Source organism: Triturus cristatus, chromosome 10, assembly GCF_964204655.1.
Source record: "Triturus cristatus chromosome 10, aTriCri1.1, whole genome shotgun sequence".
Lineage (NCBI taxonomy): Eukaryota > Metazoa > Chordata > Amphibia > Caudata > Salamandridae > Triturus > Triturus cristatus.
In genome coordinates, this window is record NC_140593.1 from 991,468,784 (window position 1) to 991,489,595 (window position 20,812).

Genomic DNA, 20,812 nt, shown 5'->3' on the forward strand with positions numbered 1-20,812 from the left:
GAGGAGGTCCAGTCCAGTGCTTTGTCCCGAATTCCGGCTTCTTAGAGGCGTGTTCTTAGTGTGCGGTGGCAGACTGTGTCGAAGGCGGCTGATCGGTCCAGGAGGATGAGGGTGGAGGTTTCACCGTTGTCTAGTTGGCGTCCGATGTCGTCTGTGGTGGCGATGAGGGCTGTCTCGGTGCTGTGGTTCCTTCTGAATTAGGATTGCGACGGATCTAGAAGATTGTTGTCTTCGAGGTGGCGATCTTCTCGATGACTTTCGCTAGGAAGGGTAGCAGGGAGATGGGCCTGTAGTTCTTGAGGTCTTTGGGGTCCGCCTTGGGCTTCTTGAGGAGGGCGTTGATTTCGGCGTGTTTCCAGCTTTCCGGGAATGTCGCTGAGTCGAAGGAGATGTTGATGCCCTTCCGTAGTTGGGGTGCGATGGTAGCATCTGCTTTGCTGAACACGTGGTGAGCTCAGGGGTCTGCTGGCGATCCTGAGTGGATGGAGTTCATAGTCTTGCGTGTGTCAGTGTCACTAACGTGGGCCCAGGAGGTTAGCAGGTTGGTGTTGTTCGGGATGGGGTCTGCCATGGCCCGGCCGGGCGACACGTTGAAACTGTCGTGGATGTCGATGATTTTGCGGTGAAAGAAGGTGGCCAGGGAGTCGCACAGTTCTTGTGAGGGCAGGATGTCGTTGGTGTTGGCGCTGGGGTTGGAGAGTTCTTTCACGATGGTAAAGAGTTCTTTGCAGTCGTGTGCGTTGTTGTCGAGGCGGGTTTTGAAGGAGGACCTTTTGGCTGTTCTGATGAGTTGGTGATGTCTGCGAGTGGCGTCTTTGAGTGCAGTGTGGTTGTCAGATGTGCGGTCGTGGAGCCATGCTTTTTCTAGCTTCCGGCATGCGCGTTTGGAGGCCCGGAGTTCCTCGGTGTACCAGGCGGCTTTCTTGACGGGGTGGTTGCTGGGAGGTTTCTTGAGCGGGGCAAGAGTGTTGGCCCAGTCTTCGATCCATTGTCTGAGGTTCCGGGTGGCGGCGTCCAGGTCGGTGGGGTTGCTGGGTGGGTTCAGGGCGAGGGCTGAGGTTAGCTGATCGTCTGTGACTTTGCCCCAGCAGCGACGGGGCAGCTGTTGGGTGTGGTGGTGCGTGGTTGCCTTCTTGAATGTGAAGTGGATGCAGCGGTGGTTGGTCCAGTGGAGTTCGGCGGTGTGGTTGAAGGCGACGTGGGTGCTTGTGGAGAAGATGGGGTCGAGCGTGTGGCCAGCGGCGTGGGTGGGTACGTTGACGAGTTGTCGAAATCCGAGGTTGGCGAGGTTGTCGATCAAGGTGGCGGTGTTGGTGTCGTTGTTATTCTCGAGATGGTAGTTTAGGTCCCCGAGGAGGATGTAGTCTGTGGAGGGGAGTGCGTGGGTGCTGGCGAGGTCGGCGATGGCGTCGTTGAACGGGGCCCTGGGTCCTGGAGTTCTGTAAACGAGTGTTCCTCTGAGGGTGGTGTTGGGGTCGGTGTGGATTCGGAAGTGGAGGTGTTTGGCAGAGTTGAGAGGGGCGTCTCCGAAGGTGTGGACCTGAAGTGTGGATTTGTGGACGATGGCTATTCCTCCTCCGATTCCGTGGGTGGGGTCTTTGCGGGATATCTTGTATCCGTCTGGGATGGCTATGGCGATGTCCGGTGCCGAGGAGTCGTTCCACCAGGTCTCGTCAGGAAGGCTACGTCTGGAGCCGTAGTGTCGAGGAGGTCCCAAAGCTCGATGGCGTGTTTGCGTGTGGAGCGGGTGTTCAGGAGTATGCAGCGGAGGTGGTTGGGTCAGGTCCTTGGATGCTTGGTGGTTCTGTCGCAGGAGAAGTTGCAGGTGTGGCAGGAGAAGGGTCCATGGGTCCGTTTCAGAGCAGCCTGGAAGCAGCAGCAGTCTCGGCCGGTGTTGAGAGCGAGGAGGGTGTTGGCGTCGTATCGCAGTCTGGCGTTGCGGGGGGCGCGGGATCTAGGGGTCTTGGCTCTGGGCGCGGTCCAGGCGCGGACGGGCGCAGACGAGCTTGCCTTTGGCGCGGCGTCCTCCATAAAAGGCTAAGTGGGAGGGAGGAGCAGCTGGGAGGCGGGAGCGGGGAGGCCAATGGGTGGGTACAGAAGGCAAAGGTGGGCGGGGCCGCAGGGGGGCAGCGGCAGGGAAGCGGGAAACAGAAAGGAAAAGTGGGCAGGCCGCAGGGGGGCAGCGGCGGGAAGCGGGGATCAGGTAGAAATGGAGGAGGTACCCAGAGTACCCAGTACCTATGAGCTTCCATAACCATGGTGTTTAAGGACTTTAGATGCCACATGTGACAGCACTTCTGCAGAAGAATTTAAGGAAGACACCTCTTGGGCAAAGCCGTGATCGCGCAACTGCAATTGTTTAACTGAGAATTCCCCTAAAGGACCTCCCAACACACATCTGCCATATTTCTTTACGGGTTGGGTAAAAGGCTGTAAGGCCTTAATCAATGCCCTATTCACAGAGCCCTGCACGTGTGAATCTAATGCTTCCACAAGCTGCTCTACCATATGATGCTCGTAAGACACCCCTTCATATTCAGTATAGTCATCTCCCTCCTCGGCGAAGTACGCCATCATGGTAACGGGGGCGGAAGAGGTTCAGGGGGGAAGAGTATGCCCTGGGGTGATCTAGTGTTGGACTGTCACAGGCCTAAAACCTCAAGTCAGCAAGTCTGGTAAAGTATATGTAGGTAGATAAAAGCACCAGAGTGCGAAAATCAATCAAGCGTGGAGAGTGTCATCCCAAAACTCTCCCAGGGCAGTGTCCTTTATCAATTATGCGCCCCGTCAGGTACCGGGGAAAAGGCCACCAGTGCAGCACAGCACGAGGAGCCGATCGGAGAGCAATTATCTCTCATTGGCTGCTTGCCCATGCACGGGTTGGGCAGAAACCGAAATGGGACTTCCCCAATAGATTGTGTAAAGCTCGTCTGTCCTGCTCCCACTCCACAAGTAATTATGGGCGAGCCTAGAATGCGCGACCAGAGCGCTGCACCCATACAAAGAGCAAATGTAAGCATGTATACATACAGATGTAATAAGCAGTAATAAAGGTACACTTAACTCACTGCTGTAGCAGCAAAGAAAGAGGAAGGGCTTTCACGTCACTGTGCTATATACCCTATGGGGTGAACTGTGATTGGTGAAGAGGAGAGTCTAAGCCTTCTTGGTTATGTAATTTAAAGTTGTATTGGCTTCTGTAATTGCTTCAGTAAAGAAAGAGAAGCATAATCCAAAACCTCCATTCCTGACATAGAAAATGGACTGATACGGTATTGGGAATAGAGAAGAAGGTTTGACCTCCCACAGCCAACCAGTCCAAGCCACGAAGGTTACCAGTATATGTGAGGAATTTATTATTCCCGTTTACTAGCCCTGCACCAGACATATATTGTAGGGTATAAAGAAAATAAGATGAAGTGTTCAAACTTTTCAGCAAAAACAATTTGACAATACTTACTACTCACAGCATCTATGTGTAAAAAACACATAGTTCCCTAGTCAAAACAACCGTAGAGGGTAGCAGCGCATTCATATTTTGTATGTTGTTGTGCACTCCTCTGGTCATCCTGCAAGGTATTGTGTTAATCGCCCTTTGACTTTCCTTTTGTTATTTCATTTGTACTCTTTTTATGCTCGGCTCTACCAAGCTTCTGAAGGCATCTTATTTGGAGGGTATGTACTATACTCAATGTTGTATCTCCCTCGGGAGAGGAAGGAGTGAGTGTGAATTACCACCAATCACTGGGGTGTACTTGACTAAAAATGGTTACACTTTGGGGTGGAATCAAGGACGGGTGGGGATTAAGAATGGCACTGCAATGATAACGAGTTGCGGTGAGAAAAGGGGCCCGAAAGAAGAAGGGTCCTATTCTGAAAGTAAACAACATTTCTATAGACCTTCAAAACTATCCACTACTGAGGTCTCCATAATTGTATAAAAATAGGTTGAGAAACGATGGCAACATGTGTACATGCCAAAGAAACTCTGTCACCAGAAAACTACAGGCTTCAATCTCAAAAGCACAGCTAAGGTGGCTGAATGTCTGTTGAAGAGATATGTACATAAGATTCAGGGTCAGTAAGATGGGCTTAATGCAGCTACTATACAAGTGAATGTTTAAAACATCAAAGGTGATTTTAATTTAGATATTTGTCATTGTGTCAAAACCAGATTACATTAGCAGCATAAAGGTGCTAAACAAAACACCATACAACTATTTTATTACATTGCAAAACATTGATACACCACTCACATGTTCAACTGAGGTACATGGAGATGCAGCAGATTGTTTCAATTTTTGTTCATGTACCACCAGGGTTAGAACCCTGAACGCGGGTATCAAGGTCAAAAATCTGTTTCTCCGGACGGGCTGAGGATGCAGAAGCCTATGAGCAATTAACAGCTTAACTGGCTCACAGCCACAATCTTCACCAATAGAAAACAGTGCCTTCCATCATTTGGTAGAATAGATGTTTACAAATGAAAAACATATATGCTCACATTTGCAAAGTATACCTGGGGCATTCAAGGTCATCCCATGAAGATGGAAAATTGGGATGTACGAACAAGCACACTGATTACTTCATGCATGCTCCCTAATTCCCTCTATAAAAAAAGAACATGTAAGAAATGACATATACTTTTATCCTGCTGTCTTCTCCTCCCCCTCAAAAAGCTGGATAACAGTGGGGCAATTAAAATTCCATTGCTCTCTACTTCCTCAAACCATCAATGATATTTGGTTGTTTTACATCTGTTAGCCGCTAATTACTTAATCCAAAAGTAAACAAGTGAAAACTTCTAACCCAGAGCAGAAACTGTGAGAAACATTGTTTTAAATATGAGCGATTTCTTTCATTGTTCATTAGAAAGCCATATGGTTTTGATCCATATTAATAATGTCCTTTGTTTTCCTGTGCACTGTGGTGTTTGGGAGAGGTCTGTGGTTTGGCAAGACGGAATGGGGACATGCTATGTCTGTCCCCTATCTATGTGCGGCATTCCTCAAATTGATATGAGAGGTGCCTACTGTCACTTCATTAGGTCTGGGTTTTGACAGTGTATGTGTCAAGTAGATCTACTGCTTACAATGTAAATAGTGTGGGCTTTGTGTCCTACCCTTTTAACCATTGGCCTTCTTTTTTCAGCTTTGGTCATCCATTGGCTTGAAACCTTGCCAATCACATTTTGGCTCATCACAGTAGAGCATTCATCTTTCAACTAAGGCCCTCATTTTGCCTTTCCCTTTCATTGGTGTGATATCTAGTGCACCTGATGAAACTCAACTCCACAGAGTTGGAACTTATTGGTTGCAACATGCACCAGCCAATTAACAGTTTGGGGGGAATAACATGAAGATTTGGTGCTAACTCTATTCTTCCTCCTATAATTGGGTGCTTCCACTGTACTGCATGTGTGACTACGATCAAAGTATGCAAAAAGAACTATTGATGGACAGAATGCAGAACAATGTCATACATACACCCCAGTACAGAGATCTGGGCCTAAATCCATCGTTTTTTTGCTCGCCATTCCATTCCAGTTTGGACCCAGCCATATGCAAATCAGTTTGACCCTGTGCCCAATGGGAACAGTCCAGCCCGAAATGCCAGGCCAGGTCCTCCCTGGACGGGAAACAAGCATCCTAGGACCGGTTTCGGGGTTTCACCCCTCTTCAGCCAGGATACCTTGATTCCAGTGGTATGGAGAGCACAGGACTCACGTCTGAGCATACCCGTCCCACTCGTATAGCGTTCTCTATCCCCGCCTGTGTAGTCTCTTGCTTCTCGCTGCAACGTGCTAACACAGCATGCATTAGCACATGAACCTGGACCTACTGTCTGTGTGAGTGCTTGTTAGTATTTTCTAAAGCAGCCCTGATTTACTTCACAAGACTTTGCTATTAGCAGATTGAGACTGTGTCCTTGCAGTGATTTCGTATTTGTTGTTGCAGTTCCAAATATTCGACGCCAGGTGGTGGTGTAGGCCTGTTCAAAAGACCTTGCATTGCCCTTCCCCTCCAGGGTGAAACATGAGCTTTTATTTCCGACATGCAGCCGTGCCTCTAACTTTTTTTTTCTTTCTCCCTGCTGCTTTCCCTTTCCCGAGGTAGGGCTGGGATCCTGTCTGCGTGGGCACCGTGAATAGGAACCATGGAGCTGTAATTCCGAAGGCGAGGCCTGGGGCCTTATCAAAGCACAGGCCAGCAGCAGCAGCACTCGGTGACCGGCAGCACTGCACCCTCTGTAAACTGTCAGTCTGGCTCCTCGCTCGGCCTCTTTCCACCCTCCTCCCTCTTCCTTCCTCTCCCCCACCTTGCTGCCTGTGGGCAGCGCCGCCGTCCCTCGTTGACACCAGTGGGAGTGGATGTTGCAGCCTCTTCCGCCGTCCACGGCGCCTGCTGAGGAATTGTTGATAGGGAATTGCTCTGGAGGAGCCGGCGTCGAGGAGGAGGACCGAAGGCAGCAGCCGGGCTGGTATTCTCTTCCCAGGGCACAATGGCTGGCCTTCCTGCCAGGGTGGTGACCGCAGAGGACAGGAGCCGGGGGCCGGGAGAAAGGTAAGCACCCGGCTGCTAATGTTTACCTAGCCCAGGCAGGCGCAGAACTTGCAGAATCAGATAACGCCGCCTTAAAGAAACACAGCTATTCCCACAGAAGGGAATTAATGCCGCGTTAGGTTTATTCTAGACTACGTGGCGTTACATTATAAATGAAAGTGCGAGCAAAAACACCGAGTGGTCGTGTATGGGTCCGCTTTTAAGCAGTTTGAAGAAAAATCATGACAGTTGAGCTTTTTGAATCACGAGTTTTTGCATGTAGAAGCAACAACAAAAAATCCGAATACTTGTGTGCACAGAAAAAAAGTGCCCGTATGCACGACAGATGTTCCAGGAGGGTGACAACGTCCACAGCAGTCTCTCAAGAGAGGGCCGAACATTAAGAGCCCCTAAGGAAAAACACGTGTTTGGTGAGAGATAGGGTCGAAGTCATTCCAGATGTGGTTAAGTCGCATGACGGGGAGCTGCGCGTGAGGTGTCTTTCTAGATAAACAGACGTCTTTCTAGATAAACAGACGTGCACGCTGCCGGCCTGTCAGCCCGGCCCGGCTTCTCCGAGCAGAAGGGGCCCGAGGCTGAAGGTTTCTTTTGTTTTCTTTTGCTTCATTCGTCGCTCGCTCCCACGCTCCGGGGGAGCCAATGGGGGCGCTCGATGTAAGACAGACCAGGTTTAACGAGCCAGTGTTCTCACTGCTGATTGGCTCAACCTAGGCTTGTTTTCACCTTCCAACATGCCACATTTCTGAAATTGCTCAGGGGTCACTGTGATGTTACTGATAAAAAAAAAAGATTTTTCTCTTTCGGATACGATAGGTTCCAGCATAGTTTAATTCTATCAAAACAGATAAAACGGTGGTTTTGGAAGTATTTAAATACGTTTTAAGCTAAAAAAAAAAAAAACACAGATGAATAGCGCGTATGATTGCTACCTAGATGGTTCTATTCCAGCATGAGTTATTTTTAATATCCCTGCGGGTACAACAATTAAGAGAACCACCTAAAGCCGATATTTTCCCCCTATCGGTACATTCTTAAAACGGCAAATGTTTGAGGAAAACGCTTTAAAATGTGTTCTACAACTGCCATAATGACCCCAACTGATAATTAAAGTAAATAAAGACAGAAAGACCAAGTTACGCATGACAACAGACAATTCCATGCAAAGTTCTGCTTAACAATACTGTGCAGGCCTTCGCAAAATCTTAAAATGGTACACTTGGCGGTATTTTTCAATTTGTAAAAGTGGTAATCCTAACTGTCAACCTGCTGGAGCTCAAACGAGGGTGTGTAAGAGGTTGCTCCCATCTGAACAGCGGAAAAAAATATTTGGAGAGTTGTGAGGCAGGTTTGCAAACATGGTGAGATTATCAAATTCTTTGAAGGCACGTTAATTTTTAAGCAGGTGAATATCATTAAAAAGAGGGTGACGCCTGCCATCTGAGAGTAAATTGACCAGAATGTATGCCCTTGGTAATCAATGGGGCCATCCCAATATGAACCCTGCTTTGTTTGTAGTTACTACTCACAATGATGATAAACAAAAACGTTTTTCGTTTGTCATTCTGCAACATGTAGTCCTGATCTTAAAATGGGATAGATAAGCTCTGGTAGTCCAAAAGTGCAAAACAGAAACTGGGCAGGACCAGCTTTTCATGCATGGGCCTGGGAAACTTGGGACCTAAGCAAATGTAATACTGATAAGTCCTTCCGAGGAATTCTGGCCACGAAGCTAGTTGCAAGATAACATGGCTAAACCGCACACAAGAAAAGTTCTATACAACTTAAAAGATAAGGGTTGGTGACCATTACTGTCCTTCTTCGTCTTGTCGAGGAGAGTAGGGTTTCCATAGTTCCCTGACAAAAATACTGGTCATTTGTTTGTTTGGAGATTCTCGAGGGTCACAAGCTGGTACTTGAATGAAATCTTGCTTAAAATCCACTGAATTATTGTTAAACATGGCAGCTCTGCTTCTAAATGCTTCAGCAATCGTGTAGAACTATTTCTTCAAGTATTTGCTATTTTAGGTTTATTTTTGAGGGGGTAGTGCATACTTTTGCTGAATAACTGAATATTTTAACAAGCTGTGTCATAAAATTGCTATTTCCTCGCTCCCAAGAAATAAGTCTAACTTCTTGCCCACACATGTTAACATTTCCTTGTCTTGTAAGAAGGGCTTCCCACCTTATCAATTACAGTTCTATAAAAAGAACCTCTAGTCGGGATTCTAACAACCTTGTGACTTTACCATCAGATCCATGAGTCAGTACGCAGAATGTGAGTTAACGAAAACAAATCAGAGCAGAGGAGACTTTACATCTTCCTCTTGGGTATGGGTAGAATCTGAAGAAACACCCACCTCCCCGCTCATCCCTTAAAGCATTTCCCAAACACTCTACCTCCTGCTGTTAGTGACAATAGCTGTCACTTCCAAGGTCGTGAAAGTCTTGGACCTTAGAAGGCCTCCCCTTGCTTCTGCATTTGGGATCCTAGGCCTCAAATTCCTGATCCAAACCTTGGACATTTTGCTCCTTTTGGTCAATTTCCCCCCTCTGTCCTTCCACACTCGTCTCCAAAAATGAAATTGAGTGTTCAGTGTTATGTTGTAGTTATCCGTAGGACTCGCAGCATTTCAAAGAGTAATGGTTCTCCTTTCCATATGTTAATCATTAGCTGGACATTGTATTGTAGCTGTGAGTGACTAAAAGACAAACTCTGTCACCATTTTTGTAAAGAAAGAGAATATCGCTTGTAGGTAGCGACAGTTAGCATGTATGTTTTCAGAAATGTTAAAGTGCAGGCCTTGGTTCTACCTACTGACACCCACCCTTGAATCCACTTATGTGTGACAGATGGCCTGGAGTGTGATGTTGGCTCTAGCCAGAAAAGAAGTAGGCATCTTGTTTGGTTGCATTACCTGGGCAGGGAAAGTGTGTCTATAAAACAACTTCACTTCTCTTTGCCACTGATTCCCCACACATCATTTTAGGCAGAGTGATAAGGGGCGCTATAGGGTATGCAGTTATAGAAATCATTGTTTTTATTTATTTATGGCAGGGGTGTTCTTTGGAGAGCTGTGTCCCCTTACCTTTACCACCAGGGCATGATCGTGTTCACTGTAATTGACTTCTTCACAGTTACATTAAAAAAAAATACCCCATATCAGTCACTACATACCCTACCATAATGTCTCCTTTTTTCGCATAGTCTGCATACAACATTAGTTGCTGCACAATTTTTGTCATCCGCCAAGTCTTGTGTGCTTTCACATCGTGGTGCACAAGGCCTTGTGAACTGCCCCCGTTGCTCCTTCCTGATTGCTATAAATGTTTAGTCTTCTTGTTCCTTCCTCTCAACTGCAAAATAATTTTGTGATGTTTTCCCTTCTGCATTTTCAAATCTTCCTTACTGCCTAGTCCCCTAGTACCCAGTCTGCGCTTTTCTGTCTATGTGGATTTATCGCATACTTTACTCTCCTGTCTATGTCTAAAGTCACCCATAGATGTAGATTACCATTGGACCACAGTTCTTCCTGTGACTTTGATTTGTTGGTTCGCCATGATATGATCTGGTAAAATGCCTTCATTGAATGGATTGAAAATTCTAAACCATGCCTCATTGTCACAGCAGATTCCTCGATGATTGCTTCTTCACGTTTTTTTTAGAAGTGGATTTGTGTGTTTCAGCTTTTCTTTAAAAATACCTCTTTAATTATTATTATCATTATCTTTGTTAAGACATCCTCTCCTTCCATCCTCTCTGGCCTAGCCAGGTAGAGAAAAATGTGCAGACCGCCAAAACTCGAAAGGTGTATCAGAACTGCTCTTTATCTCATACGAGTAAATCCTGTTCATCGCTTGCCTCAGTGTTATCCAGGAAAGGCTGCTTCCAGAAGTTCCATGCAAGTGCCATCTCTCTTTGGTTTGCCATAAACATCTTTTATGACCGTACCTAAAGATCAACTCGGTTTGTGGTCATTTCGTTGGGTGGTAGAGAGATTTTAAGGTGACCATCAGACACAGTGGTTGCAAGTGATACTTCAGGTGTAAGGTGATTCCACACTAGCCTTTTCTAGAGTAGTTTATTTTTTCTTGCCCCAGAAGGCACGTCTCACCTAACAAACAATGAAATAGTATTGCTTACTGAACAAGGTTAGTGCTAGAGAAGGTTCAATGTACCCTCACTCACCCATCATCGTCGTGTGTGTCTGGGCAGATGCCATGGTGCTCTTCTACCACACAGGCTTGAAACACTTTTATGAGTAGTAATCGGAGCCAAATTCGATCTTGCAATCGGGTGCTCACTTCAGTTTCAAAATGTTTTTTTTTTGCTGCTTATGTCCGTCGCCCTACTGATTGTCTCCAGTTGAAACATTGGGGTGTAAATTATGAAAGTTAAACTTTATTGACAGCCCCTAAACGAAGCAGCTGGAGATAACTTAAAGCATTGTGTTGAGAATAAACTGTGGCAAAGTGTAATATTATAGCACACAAAGTTCCCATCTGTACATAGAGGTTAAGAGGGTGTCACTATTGCACAAGCGTTGCTGGTGCTTTTAAACATGAGGGGCTTTGGTACTTTCGAGAATATTCCAGTAGAGGTGGTACTACTGGACATTTCTATGGAAGGTTTTCAGGGAAGAGGTCACCCTCAAGCCAGAAGAGGGACATTCTAAGGCAGCAAGACTAGAAGAAAAAACTGATTTTGCAGGTGGCACAGGAGGATTTAAGGATGATACTGAGTGTAGGAGTTGAGCAGGTGACTCTTCTTTGAGAAAGTAAACACAAGGAGATGAGGGATGAGGCGCTGAAACTTTTCAAACACTCAACGCCAGTCACAGATCTGGGTTGAATCCATCATCGATCCTTAGCTCACTTCACCACCCCAGTTCAGACCCAGCCATATGCAAATCAGTCTTGACCCTGTTCCTCATGGGAACAGTACCGCCCGAACTGCCAAGCCAGGTCTTCCCTGGACCGGTAACAAGCATCCTGGGATCGGTTTCGGGGTAACACCCCTCATCAGCCAGGCTAGCATGAATCCAGTGGCAAAGTGAGCAAGGGAAACCTGATATTATGAGTGAGTGAGGGCGGGTACGGGCCCCTGGATCCATTTGAATGAATGTGAGGACTTGGTTTTTCACAATGAGCCTGTAATCCCTGAGTTATGAAACACGGAATGGGTGACAAAGTTGAGTACGTCCAGTTACAATGTGTTGTGGATGAGACCAATAACGAGTCTCTCGCAGTAGCTAAAATTGCTGAGGACTAGATATTGTTCAAGATCTTGACAGAATAGAGCACAAGGTAGCGGGCATCTTTTGCAGATGATGAGTAAGTGGTGGACAGCAGTGATGATATAGGTGATGAAAGTGGAAGAAAGTATATAATAGTTGAAGTGAATCACCAAGTTTATGACAGGGAGGAGTTGTCGTCAGGGAAATACATGGTGAGAGGAATTGAAGCTTTCAACTATGGATGAGTGGAGTTATCCTGTTTTGTCTTTTTGTTATGTAATGGTGGCCATCACTCCATCAGTGTCTGATGCAAACGGTCCTTGTAATGAACAGTAGTGGATTATAAATAGGTCTCACTTGACGTTCATTTATTTTGAAAGAGTGCCAGTGGGTCCTAAAGTCAGTGCTCCATAAGACGTGACTCTTTAATAAATGTTTTCACCATTGCTTCGAACCAAATTGGTGGAATAACTTGATAACAAAAAACAGTTATCACTGGTAACCTGGAAGTCTGTTTATTAGTATTGTTTTTAATGTTCGTTATCAGCACATTGTCTAAACTTTCATGGAACTAACCTATAGTAAATATATCCCATGCTTCTACCTTCTTCTCGCTCACCATTTGAGAAACTGAAGGCCCATCATTTGTGCAATGCGAGTATCATTGTGTGCACCTGTCTGATAGGCTCACATTTTCTCTTATGCTCTGTATATACACATGCCGCTGCCCAGTACCTGCATTTATCTGAGGTAAAGGTTGCCTGCTGTGGTTGGGTCACAGAGGGTGCAGGGTGTTTTCATGATGTCTCATGAGACCATCTCACTTCCTTTCAAGAAGAATTCAAGGGTTTGGAAGCAGTTCAGTCTTTGTAGAGCCAACTCATTCCTGTGGGATGGCAGCCTGCCAGGCATGCTTGCAAACTCCTCAGTTGTCCTTCAGCCTGTTTCTCGGGAAATTTCTCCTTCTCGTACTGGAATGAAGTGTCATATCTTGTGGAGGGTGGAAAGAAGCCTTTGCGATGTATTCCCTCAAGCTTGCCTCATCTCTGTACACCCAGGAAACCAGAGGTAGCAATAGCAATGCAATAGGGACTCGTATCCAGATTCTCATAGGTCATCCTACATGTAGTCTCATTTCTTCTAAAGAAGCCTGGCAATGTCATACTTGGTAAATAATGCATTTATCTGTGAATACATTCCTGCAGCCTTGTGATAATGGATCCTTCGGGACTGTGGAGGAACCTCTATAGGAGGTAACAAAAGATGAACAGCTCATGCACATCACCACTTATTAGCACTTAAAGGAGACAAACACATTTGTTGTAATTATTGCCATTTCTGTGTATTCACATATACACACACACATAACTTACCTTAAAATCATTTGCAGATGTCACCACAGCCACCTTTTTTAAGCCTATTCACTGGTCACCATTTGTTATATTTCGGTTGCCCTACATTGTTACACTCCTCCCCTGTTACAGATGTCTGATTGACCACAGACCTGGCATGATTTATGTCTGGAGAGCATGGCTGTTGCCACATCTCAGGTATCAGGACGTTTAGATCAACCTTGCATGTATCCGCCCTCCCATCAGGAGAAAACCATCCACAGGCTACTACATCTGTGCAGAGTTTATAAAAATCTCACGCATTCGGATTCTGATCACAATGGGATTTGCTTCGGACAGGAGACAATGGCATTTCTAATTACCTGTCCTCATCCCTTCTCTTGAAATTAATATCTAACGAGCTACAAGCAGCCTATATTTTCTGGAGCTTGATCAGGGTTCCCCGTCAGTCAGTCCTGGAGGGCCGGATCCATGCCAGATTTTTAGCATATCCCCATGTAGATAAATGTAGTTATCTTAAAAATCTGACACGGATCCAGCCCTCCAGGACCGGCTTTGGGGAACCCTAAGCTGGATAAACAGGTGTCTAATTTTCAGGGGTTGAGCACAAGTCTTCTCAGCATGGTTCACATCAAAAGGACACAAAGCCAATCAGTGGCTAGATCACAATAGAGAAAAAAACGTATCAGGACAGGGCCATCAAATCTGGTCTTGCTCAGAATGGCACATGGTTTCTTTCTAAATCTTTAATTCCATCTTCGTGGATGTGCACAACCGTAACACCTTTACAACGAACGCTTCTTATTCCCCCCAACTTTCTTCAGTTTCTCAGGTCTCCTGATCCAGTAGAGGATGGCCACATGTTTAGGTGCGAGCCTCTCATTCTTTCCAGAGTGGTTTTATAAAACACTGCCAAATGCCCTTTTCTATTGAGACTGGTTAGGAAACTAGGCCCTTATTGATCCCCTGAGGTCTTAAAATTAGAGATCATAGCTGTGATTGGCTCGAGATTAGATTGTTAACTCTCTTTTCCTCCGCTTTCCTGCCACGGCTACTCAGAAACTCCAGGTGGTTCTGAACGCAGCTGCATCTTGTTTTAAATGCATTTATACGAGCCCACTTTACTCTTTTACTAAAACATCTTCATTGCTTCCCATTAAGTACAGAATACAGTTTAACCACTGCATTTAGTTTTTAAAGCCTTAAAAGGCCTAGCTCCCTCATTTATTTCCAGGCATTAAAAAAATTACAGACCCTATAGGACGCTGAGATCCTCCTCTGCCAAAATCTTACAGGTGCCAAGAATAGGAAAACCCAGAGCAGGAGAACAATCCTTTTTAGGTCAAAGCCTACCAGTCTGGTTTGCTAAAGACATCTTTGGAACATTCGGAAAGCTTCCTTGGGAATGCGTTCCACCCATTGCTTACCTTTGGCTTTGTAACTCACATTTGCGTGCTTTCTATTTGTTGGCTCTATTTGTTTCGGGCTGTCCAGCTTGAGTTCCTCCCTCCCGTGGAGCATACTCTGTTTACTGTATTTTTCCATGATGTTCGCTTTTTGTAAACGGGTCTTTGTTCTTATCATGTCACATTTACTGTGCTTTCAAAGACAGAGGCCAAATATCAGGCTCTGTCATCAAAGGGAGCATGGTGTTTCCTTTTCTTTCTCTGACTTCAGAATGAGAGGATTTATTTGATACTCTTGCCCCGAAAGGGATGGCTTTTTTTCTAGCACACATATCAAAATTTATATGCCTGTAAATGAACTGTGCAGATATTTCAGAAAATATCATAATTAGGAAACAATAAATGAAGGGCATTTTTTTGTAATACTGATGTGTGGTGGAAAAATATTTTCATACGATGAAAACAAATCAATATACTACTTGATGACATTTCAACACATCGTTTGTGCGCTGTATACGTTTTAGCAGTGAAACTGTACGTCTATGCAAATGTAATGGTCATTTCAATTGAAAATGTGTTGTCTTTAATGGCAGTGCGCTACCACCCCATGAATACTCCACTTTATGCCACTCCACTCTACTCTGTACCACTCCACGCCGCTGCACTTTACTCTTCTTCACTCTACGCCTCTCTACTCTGCACCACTATACCCTTTGCCAATGCAATCTACTCCACTCTCCTCTGCACCACTACATTCTATGCTTCTGCACTACACTACTCTGCGTAACTGCACTCTATGCCACTCTACTCTATTCTGCGCCACTGCACTCTGGACCACTGTACTCTATGCCACTCAGGTCTATGCCACTGTACCCTCACCACTCAATTCTGCGTCACTTTACACTACTCTGAAACAATCTCCTCTATGCCACTGCACTGTACACTACTCTACTCCACTTTCTGCCACTCTACTCTGCGCCACCCTACTCCACTGTACTCTACACCACTGCACTCTGCACCATTTCATTCTACTAGGTCAAACAAGGAGAGAGGGGGACCAGGAGCCTGTTAAGGTCCAGTGTCCGTGCTTCACAAATGAACGTTAGATCATAAAGGGACACTGTTCTGAGAGTAGGGTGCAGAATGTCACCCACTCATCAAGAGGAAAGAATTAGCGTAGAATAGATAGTGAGAAAGAGAAGAAAGAGAGAGGGGCAGAGGTACATCCCCGGTATCAAGGATCAAATCCCAAAGGGGTGGGCCAAGTCATGCCTCTTTAGTTACCCTCACACACCCCGAAGGATGTCATGCTTCATCACCGGGACTTTGCTCCTCGTCGGGCCGGCGCTGCAATGCCCGATGGGCCCCCCAGAGGGGTCACTTTCACGGAGATCTTTTAAGAGAAAAGCCGACAGGTGAGTGCGGGTGTGCGGACTGGATCCAAGGGTGGAGGAGGTTAAGTGCGTGCTGTGAGAAAAGCTAAAAATAACTGTTAAAACTACTTAGGGGAGTCCACAGGAAAACTTTAATCGCGTGGTACCCCTAGTAGATTAAAAAGTCAAAAGGTTGGTGGGTTACTGTGGGGCTTAATGTGCCCAAGTAACTATTAAAAGGTCGACATGTTTCAAGCCCGGTTTGTCTAAAAAAATCAGTGGCGTTTCTTCAGGACCTAACTGATGTGGTGGTGGTGCGCGTGATAGATGGGGTTCCAAAGTGAAAAGGTAACCCACAAAAATGAGAGGTACTCAAGGGTTAACCACAGGCCTGTGTGCCTTGCTTAAGTGGTTAAAATCTCGACTTGTAGATATGCCCTTGGCAGAAGGAGTACCCTCCAGTTAAAGGGAACAGTCTCCCAAGGCTAGTTTCCGCTGGTGGCCCGCACTTTATTGGGGTTGCGTCGGGTGCCGGCTCTATCACACCTACCCTCTACCAGTGACTGCCTGTTAGCCTTTAACTTGAGGGTACTCCTTCTGCCGAGGGCATATCTACAAGTCGAGATTGTAACCACTTAAGCAAGGCACCCAGCCCTGTGGTTAACCCTTGAGTACCTTTCATTTTTGCGGGTTACCTTTTCACTTTGGAACCCCATCTATCACGTGCACAACCACCAGATTGGTTAGGTCCTGAAGAAATGCCACTGGTCTTTTTTAGACAAACTAGGCGTGAAACATGTCGACCTTTTAATAGTTACTTGGGCACATTAAGCCCCACAGTAACCCACCAACCTTTTGGTTTTCTATTCTACCAGGGGTACCACGCGATTAAAGTTTTCCTGTGGACTCCCCTAAGTAGTTTTAACTGTTATTTTTAGCTTTCCACACTACACGCACTTAACCTCCTCCACCCTTGGATCCAGCCCGCACTCACCTGTCAGCTTTTCTCTTAAAAGATCTCCGTGAAAGTGACCCCTCTGGGGGGCGCGTCGGGCATTGCAGCGCCGGCCCGACAAGGAGCAAAGGCCCTGTGATGAAGCATGACATCCTTTGGGGTGTGTGGGGGCTACTAAAGAGGCATGACTTGGCCCACCCCTTCGGGATTGGATCCTTGATACCGGGGATGTACCTCTGCCTCTCTCTCTTTCTTCTCTTTCTCACTATCCATTGCATTCTACACCATACATTATATTCCACTGTAATCTACACCACTCTTCTATACTTTGCACCGCTCGACGCCACTGTACTCTAATCCACTATACGCCACTGCCCTCTATGCCACTCTACTCTACACCACTGCACTCTACCCTACTGCACTTTTTATTATGCATCACTCTAATCTATGCCACTGCACTCTATGCCACTGCACCCTACTCTGCACTACTCTATTCTACTTCACTCTCTCTATGTCACTTCACTCTACGCCACTGCACTCTAGGCCACTCTTCTCTACACTGCACCACTCTACTCTACGCGTCTGCATTCTACGCAGCGGCACTGTAGGCCGCTGTATTCTGTGCTGCTGCATTGTATGCCACTCCACTGTACCCAATGCACTCTATGCTGTTCTACTCTAAGCCGCTGCACTCTCCGCCAGTTTACTCAAATCTATGCCACTCCACTGTAGGCTACTCTACGCAACTCCACTCTGTGCCACTACACGCCACTGTATGCCACTCCAATCACTCCACTCGATGCCACTCCACTCCTTGCCACTCTACCCCACTTCAATGCACTCAATGCCACTCTTCTTTACGCTTTTTCACTTTACGGCACTTCACTCTATGCTACTCTATGCCATTGCAAACCACTACACTCCACGCCAGTCTACTCCACTCTACGCCACTCCACACTATTCCACTCTTCACCGCTCGACTCCACTCTAATTCACGACACTCTACTCCCCTGTACGAAACTCCACACCACAACACTCTATGCCACTCTACGATACTACACTCTATGACAGTCTATACCACTTTATGGCACTCCATTCTGTGAAACTCTACAACACTCCATGACACTACACTCTACGTCACTCTACGCCACAACACTCCACGCTGCTCTCCTCTGCGTCACACACGTTTAGCCCTGCTGAAGCAGCAGCCACGCTGGTGTACACCACGGCTAAAACACATCGGCAAAGCCAATAGCTCTTGTATAGGCGAGACCCATTAGCTTTGCCAGTGCTTGTGTGTATGTGCGGCCTCTCTTGAATTATACCTCTTTCTCTGCAAATGGAAGGCACACTAACATAATTCAGTAAAGTGTCAAAGACATGACTTTTCACAAAGGTCTTTGTCTCTCCACCTGATCATTTTAATAAAGACTGCTTGCTTTATTTGGTTATAAGGTACCTCTATCAGCACCAAAATAATCATTCGATGCATGAGCACTATGCAAGGTTCTGTTAAGAACATAGCAACATCTGTGAGTCTGGATGAAGTTTACCCCTGTCACTCTGCAGGGATCAGCGGCATACCTGTTTTAGGGTTCTAGTTTGATCTTTAATAGGCACATGTTTTTATTTTTGAAAATTTGAAGTAAAGACTGAGCTTGTTCTTTTTCATGGACTGTGGGATTGTGGGGGTGTAGTGACTTTGTTAATGTATTTGGAAACTGCATTCCAGCCTATTGAGAATAAACAGGAAATTGGCCCCCATTTTGGAGGGATAATTTGACACCACATCTTTTATCCTGTGGGAATGACAGGATGCATGAATAAAGATAGGTGACATTTTCATTAAATGCAGTGGTTCAGTGGCCCACTGTGGACCATATTAGCAGGAGTTTTAATCCTGGTATTTCCATTTGGCCAACCTGTGAGACTTTGGAAAAGTGATGTTAAAAGTGGCTTTGCATGGCAACAGTGGCATGACTTGAAAAAGTGTAAAGTGTCAAATCTCAGTACTGTTGGCTATAGTTAAATGGACATGTGCATTGGGACATGAAGCTAATGCTATTCAGAATTACGTTGCTGTAAGAAGGTTGCAGAGACGTTTTAAGGAGTGGGCAAAGTGGGCTGTGGCACAGGGCCCCAGCCTTTCAGGGCCCCCCTAACTGACCAGCTCTGTTCTGCAGAGAGTCTTGCCCTATTGACCTGGAGTAATTCTTAAACAGATTGTTTTTATTAACTTTCTCCTTTGTTTTATTTTCAATGTGGGTGATGTTTGAGTGTCTATTTGTAGACATTTTCTTTTTACAGAGAAATGTGTTTATGTTGCCAGTTTCTTTTGGCTCAAATCAGAACCTCACATATGAGAAATGGGAGGGTGTCACAGAGATTCTTTGCAAAATTATTAGTGAGATGCTGCTGTGTTATAATAGTGAAAACACACATCACTATTCCTAAATATTAGATGTAAACACATTTAGAATATGGACGAGTGTGCCTGTGCACTGTCAGTGACTCGGCCAAAGACGGCATGAAAGAGCTGAAATTGGATCATAAATTCAAATCTGTTCCTAACGAGGGCCCCCAAAATATGCTTTGCCCCCAAAATCCTTAAGATGTCCCCGGAAGGTTGGGTTGCTCACTGCTCACTGCTCAGCTGGTATAATCCAGCTACTCTGGTAGAATCAGCTAAAGGATGAAAGAGCTGGCAGAAAAGCTAATGACCACCACGGCGAGATATAGCAATAATAATGTCTGTGCCCTTTTCAGATCTCCTTGCTGATTAAAAGAGTGGCGTCACGCGCCGGGCCTTTCATTGGTCCTTGGTTGGCCTTGCAATAAAGCTCAGCCGCTGGTGATCACATGCATCGCCTTGTCAGACTTTGAAAAATTATTAAAGAAAACACAGTTAAGTTTGTGTCTCTGTATTCCATTTCAAAGAGCCAGGAAAATATAAATCCGGGAATAGGAGGCTGATTACATTTCATTAAATTCTGGTCTGCCTTAAAAAGCTGTTCGTAGAATGAAGGTTTCCATTTTCACTCACCCTGTCATTATTTACATCTGCCTTCCTTTATTTAGTTCTTTCCCACTGTCTTCATTCTCCGTCCTTTCTTTCGTTCTTTCACATTTTTTTACTTCCTTCTGTTTTTGGCATTCCTTCGATTAGTTCGAAAATTAAATAGTTTAATTAACACCATTTTTAAATGCACATTCAATGTCAAGAAACTTTTAAAAAGCCTAGAGTCTAAATATTTTACAGAGGTGTGTTTTATAAAAATACAATTTAAATGTTCAATAGATTAGCTTCATTCTCATCATTGTGCTTTTCTATATCCCCTTTGTTTATTTATTCACTTATATTGTGAACAGGTAATTCTCGCGGAAGGAGGATAGCTTTTACCTAGCGGTTATCAAATAATATGTTTCAAACTAAAGCAGAGTCTGCACATAACAAAGAAAAATCAGACTTCTAGCGACAAAGCTTTTTGAAAATCGTAGAGAGCCGTTCTCAAGACGTTGTGATTCATAGAGAAGTGTGCACATGATAAGTGTGAAAATAAGCAACCATTGAAGGTGGGTTGCAAAAAACAGAATAACCATATTGGTATTTCGGCGGTGGTAGAAATGGAAAAAAGACTAGCAGTGGTACATGAATTGACAGGAGATGGGCAGGAAGGTGCTGGGAGATAAACTGGGAAGGCCCTCAAGTGAGTGGAAATAAATAAAAGAAAAGACTTGAAAAATCCAGGAAAATGGGACTCTTTTTAAGGCATGTCTGATGGAAGGACATCATGAAGAAGGAGAAAGGCTTTTTTTTTTTTTTTTTTTTAAAGCAGCCCAAATGATTTTTCTCGGTATTCAACACAGAAAGTCTCTGCAAGAGTCAACAGTTGAGTATTGCTGGGTCTTGCAAAGCCCATAATATAAAT

At 45.4% G+C, this 20,812-nt stretch overlaps 1 protein-coding gene across 2 annotated transcripts in view; it reads left to right on the forward strand.

The window, feature by feature from the left end:
- The first annotated feature begins 4,876 nt into the window (after window positions 1-4,876).
- RAI1 (retinoic acid induced 1) overlaps window positions 4,877-20,812 on the forward strand; it is a 593,546-nt gene continuing 577,610 nt past the window's right edge. For both annotated transcript variants that reach the window (XM_085628940.1, XM_085628939.1), the window contains exon 1: window positions 4,877-6,563. The gene's annotated coding sequence lies outside the window, so the exon portion shown is untranslated. The remainder of the gene's footprint in view (window positions 6,564-20,812) is intronic.